This window comes from Oncorhynchus kisutch, linkage group LG28, assembly GCF_002021735.2.
Source record: "Oncorhynchus kisutch isolate 150728-3 linkage group LG28, Okis_V2, whole genome shotgun sequence".
Taxonomy (NCBI): domain Eukaryota; kingdom Metazoa; phylum Chordata; class Actinopteri; order Salmoniformes; family Salmonidae; genus Oncorhynchus; species Oncorhynchus kisutch.
This window is the reverse complement of record NC_034201.2, coordinates 50,525,520-50,538,805: the sequence shown is the minus strand read 5'-3', so window position 1 is coordinate 50,538,805 and position 13,286 is coordinate 50,525,520. Positions and strand designations below refer to the sequence as shown.

Sequence of the window (13,286 nt, the reverse complement as noted above, 5' to 3'; positions counted from 1 at the left end):
AGATATCCAAGGGTTCGTGCAGATATCCAAGGGTTCGTGCAGATATCCAAGGGTTTGTGCAGATATCCAAGGGTTTGTGCAGATATCCAAGGGTTTGTGCAGATATCCAAGGGTTTGTGCAGATATCCAAGGGTTTGTGCAGATATCCAAGGGTTCGTGCAGATATCCAAGGGTTTGTGCAGATATCCAAGGGTTCGTGCAGATATCCAAGGGTTTGTGCAGATATCCAAGGGTTCGTGCAGATATCCAAGGGTTCGTGCAGATATCCAAGGGTTCGTGCAGATATCCAAGGGTTCGTGCAGATATCCAAGGGTTTGTGCAGATATCCAAGGGTTTGTGCAGATATCCAAGGGTTTGTGCAGATATCCAAGGGTTTGTGCAGATATCCAAGGGTTTGTGCAGATATCCAAGGGTTTGTGCAGATATCCAAGGGTTTGTGCAGATATCCAAGGGTTTGTGCAGATATCCAAGGGTTTGTGCAGATATCCAAGGGTTTGTGCAGATATCCAAGGGTTCGTGCAGATATCCAAGGGTTCGTGCAGATATCCAAGGGTTTCGTGCAGATATCCAAGGGTTCGTGCAGATATCCAAGGGTTCGTGCAGATATCCAAGGGTTTGTGCAGATATCCAAGGGTTTGTGCAGATATCCAAGGGTTTGTGCAGATATCCAAGGGTTGTGCAGATATCCAAGGGTTCGTGCAGATATCCAAGGGTTTGTGCAGATATCCAAGGGTTCGTGCAGATATCCAAGGGTTTGTGCAGATATCCAAGGGTTTGTGCAGATATCCAAGGGTTTGTGCAGATATCCAAGGGTTTGTGCAGATATCCAAGGGTTTGTGCAGATATCCAAGGGTTTGTGCAGATATCCAAGGGTTTGTGCAGATATCCAAGGGTTTGTGCAGATATCCAAGGGTTTGTGCAGATATCCAAGGGTTTGTGCAGATATCCAAGGGTTCGTGCAGATATCCAAGGGTTTGTGCAGATATCCAAGGGTTTGTGCAGATATCCAAGGGTTTGTGCAGATATCCAAGGGTTTGCGACATTCAGCAATGAGAACTGATGAGGTAATAATAGTAATTAATTAATAGAAGATTCTATTCTGTGTCCACTCGTGGTCTCTCTCTTCAGTTGCACATCCCTGGAATAGCAAAACAGTATTAATGTCCGGATGGCCCTTGCTGTGCCTGGTGAGCAGTTGGTCAAGTTCTGTTGTCAGAGGAGGAATGGAAATGTCAGGGTGAACCGACGACCTGATGAACCCGCCAGGTATGTTGACTCTGTCTGTCAGAGGTGGAGTTCCAGAGCTCACAGGTGTGCCTGGCATGGATTGTGGCTCCATCTCGTTCCTCGCCCTCTTCAACGCACCATACTCCACCTGACTCTCTGGCCAATGACGAGTGACTCTGGACCAATCAGCTGTCACCCGTATTTCTGCCCTCAGATAATATTTATCTTTCTGCTGGTCTGTCTTCAATGACTCGATCTCGGTCTTCAAAGTTTGAATCTGATCAATCAATCAAATGTATTTACGAAGCCCTTTTTACATCAGCTGCCAAAAGCACAAAGTGCTGTACAGAAACCCAGCCTAAAACCCCAAAACAGCAAGCAATGTAGATGTAGAAGCATGGTGGCTAGGAAAAGCTCCCTAGAGAGGCAGGAACCTAGGAAGAAACTTAGAGAGGAACCAGAATCTGAGGGGTGGCCAGTCCTCTTCTGGCTGTGCCGGGTGGAGAGGAACCAGGCTCTGAGGGGTGGCCAGTCCTCTTCTGGCTGTGCCGGGTGGAGATGATAACAGAACATGGCCAAGATGTTCAAACGTCCATAGATGACCAGCAGGGTCAAATAATACTCACAGTGGTTGTAGAGGGTGCAAGAGGTCAGCACCTCAGGAGTAAATGTCATTTGGTTTTTCATAGCCGATCATTCAGAATTAGAGACAGCAGGTGAGGCAGAGAGAGAGTCGAAAACAGCAGGTCTGGGAAAGGTAGTAAGTCCGGTGAACAGGTCAGTGTTCCATAGCCGCAGGCAGAAACAGTTGAAAATGGAGCAGCAGCAGGACCAGGTGGACGGTGGACAGCAAGGAGTCATCAGGCCAGGTAGTTCTGAGGCATGGTCCTAGGGCTCAGGTCCTCCGAGAGGAGACAACCCAAGCCATTTAAACTGGAACAACCATTTCAGTAACGGGTGCAAAACATCTAACTAAATGATTGGATTAGTTTAGATAATGTATGTTATTTAACTTTGTGTAGCATGTACATGCAAAAACACAAATATTAAAAACAATACCCCAAAATCAACCTGCAGTAGAGCATGCTGGGGAAAAAGTGCATTTCTTATTATAACCTACAAAAGTAAAGTTGGTGTGACATCTCATTTAGTTTTCAGTTAGTACCACATAAATATTTTGAAGTAATAATGACTTTTCATTGACTTTAAGTACAACTTACTAGAAATATTTGAGTTAAGAAATGCTTTGGATTTTACAGTGCAGGAAACCTGTGAGCCAGTAACGTTGTGGTTAGGTTGCAGTAGCGTTGTGGTTAGGTTGCAGTAGTGTTGTGTTTAGGTTGGGGTAGCGTTGTGGTTAGGTTGGGATAGCGTTGTGGTTAGGTTGGGGTAGCGTTGTGGTTAGGTTGCAGTAGCATTGTGGTTAGGTTGCAGTAGCGTTGTGGTTAGGTTGGGGTAGCGTTGTGGTTAGGTTGGGGTAGCGTTGTGGTTAGGTTGGGGTAGCGTTGTGGTTAGGTTGCAGTAGCGTTGTGGTTAGGTTGCAGTAGCGTTGTGGTTAGGTTGGGGTAGCTTTGTGGTTAGGTTGCAATAGCGTTGTGGTTAGGTTGCAGTAGCGTTGTGGTTAGGTTGCAGTAGCGTTGTAGGAGATCAACATATCAATTCAAACAATGATAACGTGTATCTGCCAGTAAGCTTCTCGTATCACTGTGTTTGTGTGTGTTTCTGCTTGTGCGTATTTCTGTGTTTGTGTGTTTGTGTGTCTGTAAGGCAGTAATCCTGAAATATGGAGACTGTGCTGGGGGCAAATGATCCTATAGCACTATTCAGCACACACACTTAATCTGCCACAAAACCACACAGCTAAAATGTCAACCTGTCGCTGTTATTGTAGAGTGCTCCCTCAATCCCCTCTCCCTCTCCTCCCTCCCTCCCTCCCTCCCTCCCTCCCTCCCTCCCTCCCTCCCTCCCTCCCTCCCTCCCTCCCTCCCTCCCTCCCTCCCTCCCTCCCTCCCTCCCTCCCTCCCTCCCTCCCTCCCTCCCTCCCTCCCTCCCTCCCTCCCTCCCTCCCTTCCACAATCCCCTCTCCCTTCCTTCCTCATCTCCCTCGCTCAATCCCCTCTCCCTCCGTTCGTCTCCTCCCTCTCCCCTCGTCTCCTCCCTCTCCCTTCGTCTCCTCCCTCCCTCTTCTCCTCCGTCCCTCAATTCTCTCTCCCTCCCTCTTCTCCTCCCTCCTTCTTCCAGCTTTACCTTCCACTTCCTCTCATTTGCCAACCTCCTCTTTCCACCTCTCATCCCCTGCCTTCCTTCAATCCCCTACTTTACCTCTGACCTCTCTTCCTAAAGGACATGGTTTTCCCTGTCTGACCACACAGATACACCAGAGAGTATGAGATCTCTCTCCTCTCTCCCTCCTTCCTCTCTACCAGATATAAACCAGGTCTGACTACACTGATACACCAGAGAGTATGAGATCTCTCTCCTCTCTCCCTCCCTCCTTCCTCTCTACCAGATATAAACCAGGTCTGACTACACTGATACACCAGAGAGTATGAGATCTCTCTCCTCTCTCTCTCCCTCCTTCCTCTCTACCAGATATAAACCAGGTCTGATTACACTGATACACCAGAGAGTATGAGATCGCTCTCCTCTCTCCCTCCCTCCTTCCTCTCTACCAGATATAAACCAGGTCTGACTACACTGATACACCAGAGAGTATGAGATCTCTCTCCTCTCTCTCTCCCTACTTCCTCTCTACCAGATATAAACCAGGTCTGACTACACTGATACACCAGAGAGTATGAGATCTCTCTCCTCTCTCCCTCCCTCCTTCCTCTCTACCAGATAAAAACCAGATCTGACTATACTGATACACCAGGGAGTATGAGATCTCTCTCCTCTCTCTCTCTCTCCTTCCTCTCTACCAGATATAAACCAGGTCTGATTACACTGATACACCAGAGAGTATGAGATCGCTCTCCTCTCTCCCTCCCTCCTTCCTCTCTACCAGATATAAACCAGGTCTGACTACACTGTGAAAACACCTGCCGTTTTGTTGCTTGGCACTTGGGTTGACTACACTGTTTCTACCAGATATAAACCTGGTCTGACTACACTGTGTCTACCAGATATAAACCTGGTCTGACTACACTGTGTCTACCAGATATAAACCTGGTCTGACTACACTGTGTCTACCAGATATAAACCTGGTCTGACTACACTGTGTCTACCAGATATAAACCTGGTCTAACTACACTGTGTCTACCAGATATAAACCTGGTCTGACTACACTGTGTCTACCAGATGTAAACCTGGTCTGACTACACTGTGTCTACCAGATATAAACCTGGTCTGACTACACTGTGTCTACCAAATATAAACCTGGTCTGACTACACTGTGTCTACCAGATATAAACCTGGTCTGACTACACTGTGTCTACCAGATATAAACCTGGTCTGACTTCACTGTGTCTACCAGATATAAACCTGGTCTAACTACACTGTGTCTACCAGATATAAACCTGGTCTGACTTCACTGTGTCTACCAAATATAAACCTGGTCTGACTACACTGTGTCTACCAGATATAAACCTGGTCTGACTACACTGTGTCTACCAGATATAAACCTGGTCTGACTACACTGTGTCTACCAGATATAAACCTGGTCTGACTACACTGTGTCTACCAGATATAAACCTGGTCTGACTACACTGTGTCTACCAAATATAAACCTGGTCTGACTACACTGTGTCTACCAGATATAAACCTGGTCTGACTACACTGTGTCTACCAGATATAAACCTGGTCTGACTACACTGTGTCTACCAGATATAAACCTGGTCTGACTACACTGTGTCTACCAGATATAAACCTGGTCTGACTACACTGTGTCTACCAGATATAAACCACTGCATGTATTAAGGATTCCTCTCACTGTTTATGTGTGTTTGTGTGTGTGTGTGTGTGTGTGTGTGTGTGTGTGTGTGTGTGTGTGTGTGTGTGTGTGTGTGTGTGTGTGTGTGTGTGTGTGTGTGTGTGTGTGTGTGTGTGTGTGTGTGTGTCTGTGTGTGTGTGTGTCTGTGTGTGTGTGTGTGTGTGTGTGTGTCTGTGTGTGTGTGTGTGTGTGTCTGTGTTTGTGTGTCTCAGCACGTCCCATGTCAGCGAGACAAATCAGGGCTTTGAGCAGAGGAGAGAGAAAGCCTGCCTGCGTGGAGATAGGAGGTGGGAAGGAGACACAATGTGTTTGGCTGGGCCCTGTTCCCTCTCCAACTCACGAAAGAAGTGAATTGGAATAGGTTTGAAATCAAACTGCGTTAACCTATATGAACATTTCAACAGTTGCTTCAGGACTGCTATAGTTACCATACTACATAGTATGGTGTGTGTGTGTGTTCATCGTAGCGCTTGATGGTTTTTGCAACTGCACTTGAAGAAACTTTCAAAGTTCTTGAAATGTTCCTGATTGACTGACCTTCATGTCTTAAAGGACGTTTCTCTTTGATTTTTCTTGAACTGTTCCTGCCTTAACATGGACTTGGTCTTTTACCAAATAGGGATTCTGTATAACCACCCCTACCTTGTCACAACACAACGGATTGGCTCAAAAGCATTAAGAAGGAAAGAAATTCCACAAATTAGCTTTTAACAAGGCACATCTGTTATTTAACTTCTTGGTGACTGGGGGTAGTATTGAGTAGCTTGGATGAATAAGGTGCCCAGAGTAAACTGCCTGCTACTCTGCCATAAAAGCTAGAATATGCATATAATTACTATATCTGGATATAAAACACTCTGAAGTTTCTGTCTGTGAGTATAACGGAACTCATATGGCAGGCGAAAACCTGAGAAAAATCCAACCAGAAAGTGTGAAATCTGAGGTTTGTCGGTTTTCAACTCATAGCCTATTGAAGTTACAGTGGGATATTGGTCATTGTTGCACTTCCTAAGCCTACCACTAGATGTCAACAGTCTTTAGAACCTTGTTTGATGCTTCTACTGTGAAGGGTGACTGAATGAGTGGGGATTTAGCCAGGTGTCTGGCAGATTACCACGAGCTCATGATGCGCGGTCATGTGAAAGTTAGCTCTCGTTCCATTGCTTTTCTACAGACAAAGGAATTCTCCGGTTGGAACATTATTGAGGATTTATGATAAAAACATCCTAAAGATTAATTATATACTTAGTTTGACATGTTTCTACGACCTGTAATATAACTTTTTGGACATTTCGTCCGACGTTCGGCTGGACCTGAACACCTCAACACTAACAAAAGGAGGTATTTGGACATAAATGATGAACTTTATCGAACAAATCAAACATTTATTATGGTACTGGGATTCCTGGGAGTGCACACTGATGAAGATCATCAAAGGTAAGTGAATATTTATTATGCTATTTCTGACTAGTGTTGACTACACAACATGGCGGATATCTTTTTGGCTGTTTTGGTCCCTGAGCTCAGATTATTGCATGTTATGCTTTTTCCATTTTTTTCTTAAATCTGACACAGTGGTTGCATTAAGAAGAAGTTTATCTAAAGTTCCATGTATAATAGTTGAATCTTTTATCAATGTTTATTTTGAGTATTTCTGTAAATTGATGTGGCTCTCTGCAAAATCACTTCATGTTTTGGAACTACTGAACATAACACGCCAATGTATACTGAGATTTTTTGATATAAATATGCACTTTATCGAACAAAACATACCTGTATTGTGTAACATGAAGTCCTATGAGTGTCATATGATGAAGATTATCAAAGGTTAGTGATTCATTTTGTCTCTATTTGTACTTTTTGTGACTCCTCTCTTTGACTGGAAAATCAGCTGTGTTTTCCTGTGACTTGGTGGTGACCTAACATAATCGTTTGTGGTGCTTTTGCTGTAAAGCCTTTTTGAAATCAGACACTGTGGCTGGATTAACGAGAATTGTATCTTTAAAATGGTGTAAAATACTTGTATGCTTGAGGATTATTGAGGACGCTACCATCCCGAATATCCCAGAGAAGTTAACTGAAATGCAATCCAGGTGAAATACAATCTAATAAAGCTGGTTGAGAAAATGTCAAGAGTGTGCAAAGCTGTCATCGAGGCAAAGGGTGGCTACTTTTCAGAATTCCAAATATTTTTTTATTTATTTAACATTGGTTATTACATGATATGTGTTATTTCATAGTTTTGATGTCTTCACTATTATTCTACAATGTAGAAAATGAAAATTGTACAAATTAAGAAAAACCCTTGAATGAGTAGGTGATCTATTACTTTTGACGGGTAGTGTAGTTATATTTGGCCACCCGTGACAGTAAATGTCATTCCTGTTCACATAAAAATTCACTGCTTCTTCAATAATTTTGCACATGACATTTTATATACAATTAATAGCATTATTATTTACATATTCCAACAAAGTGTTAACTCTCCCTACAGTGGGAGGACACAACACCGTGATGTAGGCACTTGAGGAAATCATACTCTGATTGGTGGAAGTCAGGAGAACGAACTTGGTGTAAAACGGAGTCGTTTAATAAGTGCTGACCAAACTCCCAAAAAATTAAATATATAAAAATAACAAAGTGGGTACAAAACCCGTCGCACACCAACACATACTAGCACAATCACATACAATAAAACAATCTCCGACAAGGACATGAGGGGAAACAGAGGGTTAAATACACAACATGTAATTGATGGGATTGGAACCAGGTGTGAAGGAAGACAAGACAAAACCAATGGAAAATGAAAAATGGATCAGTGATGAAAAGAAGGTCGGTGACGACGACCGCCGAACACCACCCGAACAAGGAGAGGGAACGACTTCGGCAGAAGTTGTGACACTAATGTAAGCCTCATTAAAGCTACGTATCACTGCTCAACCTTGACATGTGATGACAATACAACAGAGTTGAACCGGAATGATATGTACTCTCACAGATTGACAAAAAGAAAGCCATGCCCCTATTGAGCCACGCCTTCTGATCTGGTGTGTTGGGTCATAGTTCAATAACCCAGCATCAATAACTGAATAACCCAACTAATTTACCCAACTGGCTGGGTCAGAACTAACCCAACCTGTGTCCTGTCCGATATTTACCCAAATGGGGATGTTTTTAACCCAGCATGATGTACTAATGTGTCATCATGTTATGGGAGGAAACACGCGCACAAACAACACCGTGCTGTAGTGGGAGGACACAACACCGTGATGTAATGGGAGGACACAACACCGTGATGTAGTGGGAGGACACAACACCGTGATGTAGTGGGAGGACACAACACTGTGATGAAGTGGGAGGACACAACACCGTGCTGTAGTGGGAGGACACAACACCGTGATGTAGTGGGAGGACACTGTGATGTAGTGGGAGGGCACAACACTGTGATGTAGTGGGAGGACACAACACCGTGATGTAGTGGGAGGACACGGCACCATGATGTAGTGGGAGGACACGGCACCATGATGTAGTGGGAGGACACGGCACCATGATGTAGTGGGAGGACACCAAACAGATGGCAGCAGCCACTTCCCTTAAAAATAGCGCTATATGATCTGTTCCTAATTTACACTTTTGCTGTGAGAGGGAGAGGTAAGGAGAAGGTGAGAGAGAGGTACGAGAAGGTGAGAGAGGCAGAGAGGGAGGGAATGGGTGAGAGAGGGAGTGAGGGAGGGAGAAGGTGAGAGAGGGAGTGAGAAGGTGAGAGAGCGAGAGGGGTAGGAGAAGGTGAGAGAGGGAGAGAGGTAGGAGAAGGTGAGAGAGGTAAGGCGAAGGTAAGAGAGGGAGAGAGAGAGGGAAAGGGTGAGAGAGGGAGGGAAAGGGTGAGAGAGGGAGAGAGGGAGGGAGAAAGTGAGAGAGGGAGTGAGAAGGTGAGAGAGGGAGGGAAAGGGGGAGAGAGGGAGAGAGGGAGAGAGGGAGGGAGAAGGAGAGAGAGGTAAGGAAAGGGTGAGAGAGGGAGAGAGGTAGGGAAAGGGTGAGAGAGGGAGAGAGGTAGGGAAAGGGTGAGAGAGGGAGAGAGGTAGGGAAAGGGTGAGAGAGGGAGAGAGGTAGGTAAAGGGGGAGAGAGGGAGAGAGGTATGTAAAGGGGGAGAGAGGTATGTAAAGGGGAGAGAGGGAGAGAGGTAGGTAAAGGGGGAGAGAGGTATGTAAAGGGGAGAGAGGGAGAGAGGTAGGTAAAGGGGGAGAGAGGTAGGGTTGAAGGGGAGAGAGGTAGGTAAAGGGGGAGAGAGGTAGGTAAAGGGGGGGAGAGAGGGAGAGAGGTGGGAGGGGGAGAGAGGTAGGTAAAGGGGAAGAGAGGTAGGTAAAGGGGAGAGAGAGAGGTAGGAGGGGAGAGAGGCTAGGTAAAGGGGGGAGAGAGGTAGGAGGTAGAAATGGGGGAGAGGGAAAGAGTAGGTAAAGGGAGAGAGGTATTAGCAGGGGGAGAGAGGTAGGTAAAGGGGGAGAGAGGGAGGAGAGGGTAGGTAAGGGGGAGAGAGGGTAGGTAAAGGGGGAGGAGAGGGAGAGTAGGGTAAAGGGGGAGAGAGGTAGAGAGGGTATGGTAAAGGGGGCAGAGGGATAGAGAGAGGGTATGGTAAAGGGGGAGAGAGGGATTAGGGGAGGTAGGTAGAGAGGTAGGTAGAGGGGAGAGAGGTAGGTAAAGGGGGAGAGAGGGAGAGATGGTAGGTAAAGGGGGGAGAGGGAGAGTAGGTAAGGGGAGGGGGAGAGGAGGAGGTAGGTAAAGGGGGAGAGAGGTAGGTAAAGGGGGAGAGAGGGGAGAGGTAGGTAAGGGGAGAGGGAGAGAGAGGTAGGTAAAGGGGGAGGAGAGGTAGGTAAAGGGGAGAGAGGTAGGTAAAGGGGGAGAAGGGAGAGAGGTAGGTAAAGGGGGAGAGAGGTAGTTAAAGGGGAGAGAGGTAGGTAAAGGGGGAGAGAGGGAGAGAGGTAGGTAAAGGGGAGAGAGGTAGGAGAAGGGTGAGAGAGGGAAGGAAAGGGTGAGAGAGGGAGAGAGGTAGGGAGAAGGTGAGAGAGGTAGGGAAAGGGTGAGAGAGGGAGAGAGGGAGAGAGGTAGGGAAAGAGTGAGAGAGAGAGAGGTAGGTAAAGGGTGGAGCGAGAGAAAGATACAGAGAAAGGAGATGAAAGCAGAAGGAGAAGAACAAGGTGAGAATGGTTATAATATGGGCTCCTCTGGGGGTAATAGTGCCGTGTTTCCCCAGGAGGAGACTGCCATCTTGGGCAACAGTGTTAGTTCCACACACACACACACACACACACACACACACACACACACACACACACACACACACACACAGATGAGCACACACACACACACACACACACACACTCACACACCCATGGACAGTCTGCTGTATTGACATGGATCGATTTGAGGTCCAGAGGACATAGCTCCTTCAATTAGCAGCAGTCTATAAGAAAGAATGAGAAAGGAGGGAGGAAATAAAAGAGGAGAGAACAACAGACAGAAATAGAGGAGAGAGAACAACAGACAGAATAGAGGAGAGAACAACAGACAGAATACAGGAGAGAACAACAGACAGAATACAGGAGAGAACAACAGACAGAATACAGGAGAGAACAACAGACAGAATAGAGGAGAGAGAACAACAGACAGAATAGAGGAGAGAACAACAGACAGAAAAGAGGAGAGAACAACAGACAGAATACAGGAGAGAGAACAACAGACAGAATAGAGGAGAGAGAACAACAGACAGAATAGAGGAGAGAACAACAGACAGAAAAGAGGAGAGAACAACAGACAGAATACAGGAGAGAGAACAACAGACAGAATAGAGGAGAGAGAACAACAGACAGAATACAGGAGAGAACAACAGACAGAATAGAGGAGAGAGAACACCAGACAGAAAAGAGGAGAGAACAACAGACAGAATAGAGGAGAGAACAACAGACAGAAAAGAGGAGAGAACAACAGACAGAATAGAGGAGAGAGAACAACAGACAGAATACAGGAGATAACAACAGACAGAAAAGAGGAGAGAACAACAGACAGAATAGAGGAGAGAGAACAACAGACAGAATAGAGGAGAGAGAACAACAGACAGAAAAGAGGAGAGAACAACAGACAGAATAGAGGAGAGAGAACAACAGACAGAAAAGAGGAGAGAGAACAACAGACAGAATAGAGGAGAGAACAACAGACAGAAAAGAGGAGAGAGAACAACAGACAGAATACAGAAGAGAGAACAACACACAGAAAAGAAGAGAGAACAACAGAGAGAATACAGGAGAGAGAACAACAGACAGAATACAGGAGTCTGGTTGCTCTCCATGGACAAACAAATATTATTTACATCAACAACATAGGAGTCAGTTCAAAACATATTTCTTGACCTCACACACACTATATTAGGGCTAGTCTTTGGAAGTTCTTAGATTTGGCTACTATATTGTGATGACCATAGCCAACTGATTTTAAAACTGCATTGTAGGAAATGTCTGCAGCATTAGTAAAGACGTGATCAATATATGTTGATTTCAAACCTGTGCTGTTTGTAAATACCCTGATAGGTTGATTGGTAACCTGAACCAGGTTGCAGGCACTGGTTTTTCCTGAGTGGGCAGCTTGATTGAAAGCCAGTCAATATGTAAATCACCCTGAAAATATACTTCTCTGTTGATATCACATACATTATCAAGCATTTCACATATATTATCCAGATACTGACTGTTAACACGTGGTGATCTATAGCAGCTTCCCACCAGAATGGGCTTTAGGTGAGGCAGATGAACCTGTAGTCATATTACCTCAACATAATTTAACAGATCCTCTCTAATCTTTACAGGAATGTGGTTCTGAATATAAACCGAAACACCTCCACCTTTGGCATTTCTGTCTCTTCTGTAGATGTTATAACCATGTATTGCTACCACTGTATCATCAAAGGTATCATCTCAGTGAGTTTCAGAGATAGTCAGAATATGAATAAAAAGTGTTAACAGTGGTCTTCCTACTAGGACACACCACCTCAGTGTTAACAGTGGTCTTCCTACTAGGACACACCACCTCAGTGTTAACAGTGGTCTTCCTATAGGACACACCACCTCAGTGTTAACAGTGGTCTTCCTACTGGGACACACCACCTCAGTGTTAACAGTGGTCTTCCTATAGGACACACCACCTCAGTGCTAACAGTGGTCTTCCTACTAGGACACACCACCTCAGTGTTAACAGTGGTCTTCCTACTAGGACACACCACCTCAGTGTTAACAGTGGTCTTCCTACTAGGACACACCACCTCAGTGTTAACAGTGGTCTTCCTACTAGGACACACCACCTCAGTGTTAACAGTGGTCTTCCTACTGGGACACACCACCTCAGTGTTAACAGTGGTCTTCCTATAGGACACACCTCCTCAGTGTTAACAGTGGTCTTCCTACTGGGACACACCACCTCAGTGTTAACAGTGGTCTTCCTACTAGGACACACCACCTCAGTGTTAACAGTGGTCTTCCTACTAGGACACCACCTCAGTGTTAACAGTGGTCTTCCTGCTGGGACACACCACCTCAGTGTTTAAATCATTGGCCCACACTGGTCATCCTGTCTTCCTCTACACACAATGATCTAATCTATTGTTCTCTCCTGTCTTCCTCTACACACGTTGATCTAATCTATTGTTCTCTCCTGTCTTCCTCTACACACGTTGATCTAATCTATTGTTCTCTCCTGTCTTCCTCTACACATGTTGATCTAATCTATTGTTCTCTCCTGTCTTCATATCTTCATCCCTTCCCTCTCCTTCTCCACAACTTCATCCTCCTCCTCCTCATCCTCCTCCCCATTCTCCTCCCCATCCTCCTCCTCCTCTTCATCCTCCTCCTCTCCTCCTCCTCCCCATCCTCTTCCTCCTCCTCCTCCTACTCCTACTCCTCCTCCTCCACCTCCTTATATTCTTCCCACCCCGCTCTTCCTCCTCCCCATCCTCCCTCCTCCTCCTCCCCCCCATCCACCTCCTCCTCCTCATCCTCTTCCCACCCCGCTCCTCCTCCTCCTCCTCCTACTCCCCATCCTCTTCCCACCCCGCTCCTCCTCCTCCTCCTCCCCATCCTCTTCCCA

General features: G+C 45.8%; 1 protein-coding gene across 1 annotated transcript in view; it reads left to right on the top strand.

Annotated features, from left to right (window-relative positions):
- The window catches only part of LOC109883925 (cell adhesion molecule 2), a 505,186-nt gene that overhangs the window by 257,919 nt on the left and 233,981 nt on the right, over window positions 1-13,286 (top strand). The gene's annotated exons all lie outside the window — the stretch shown is intronic.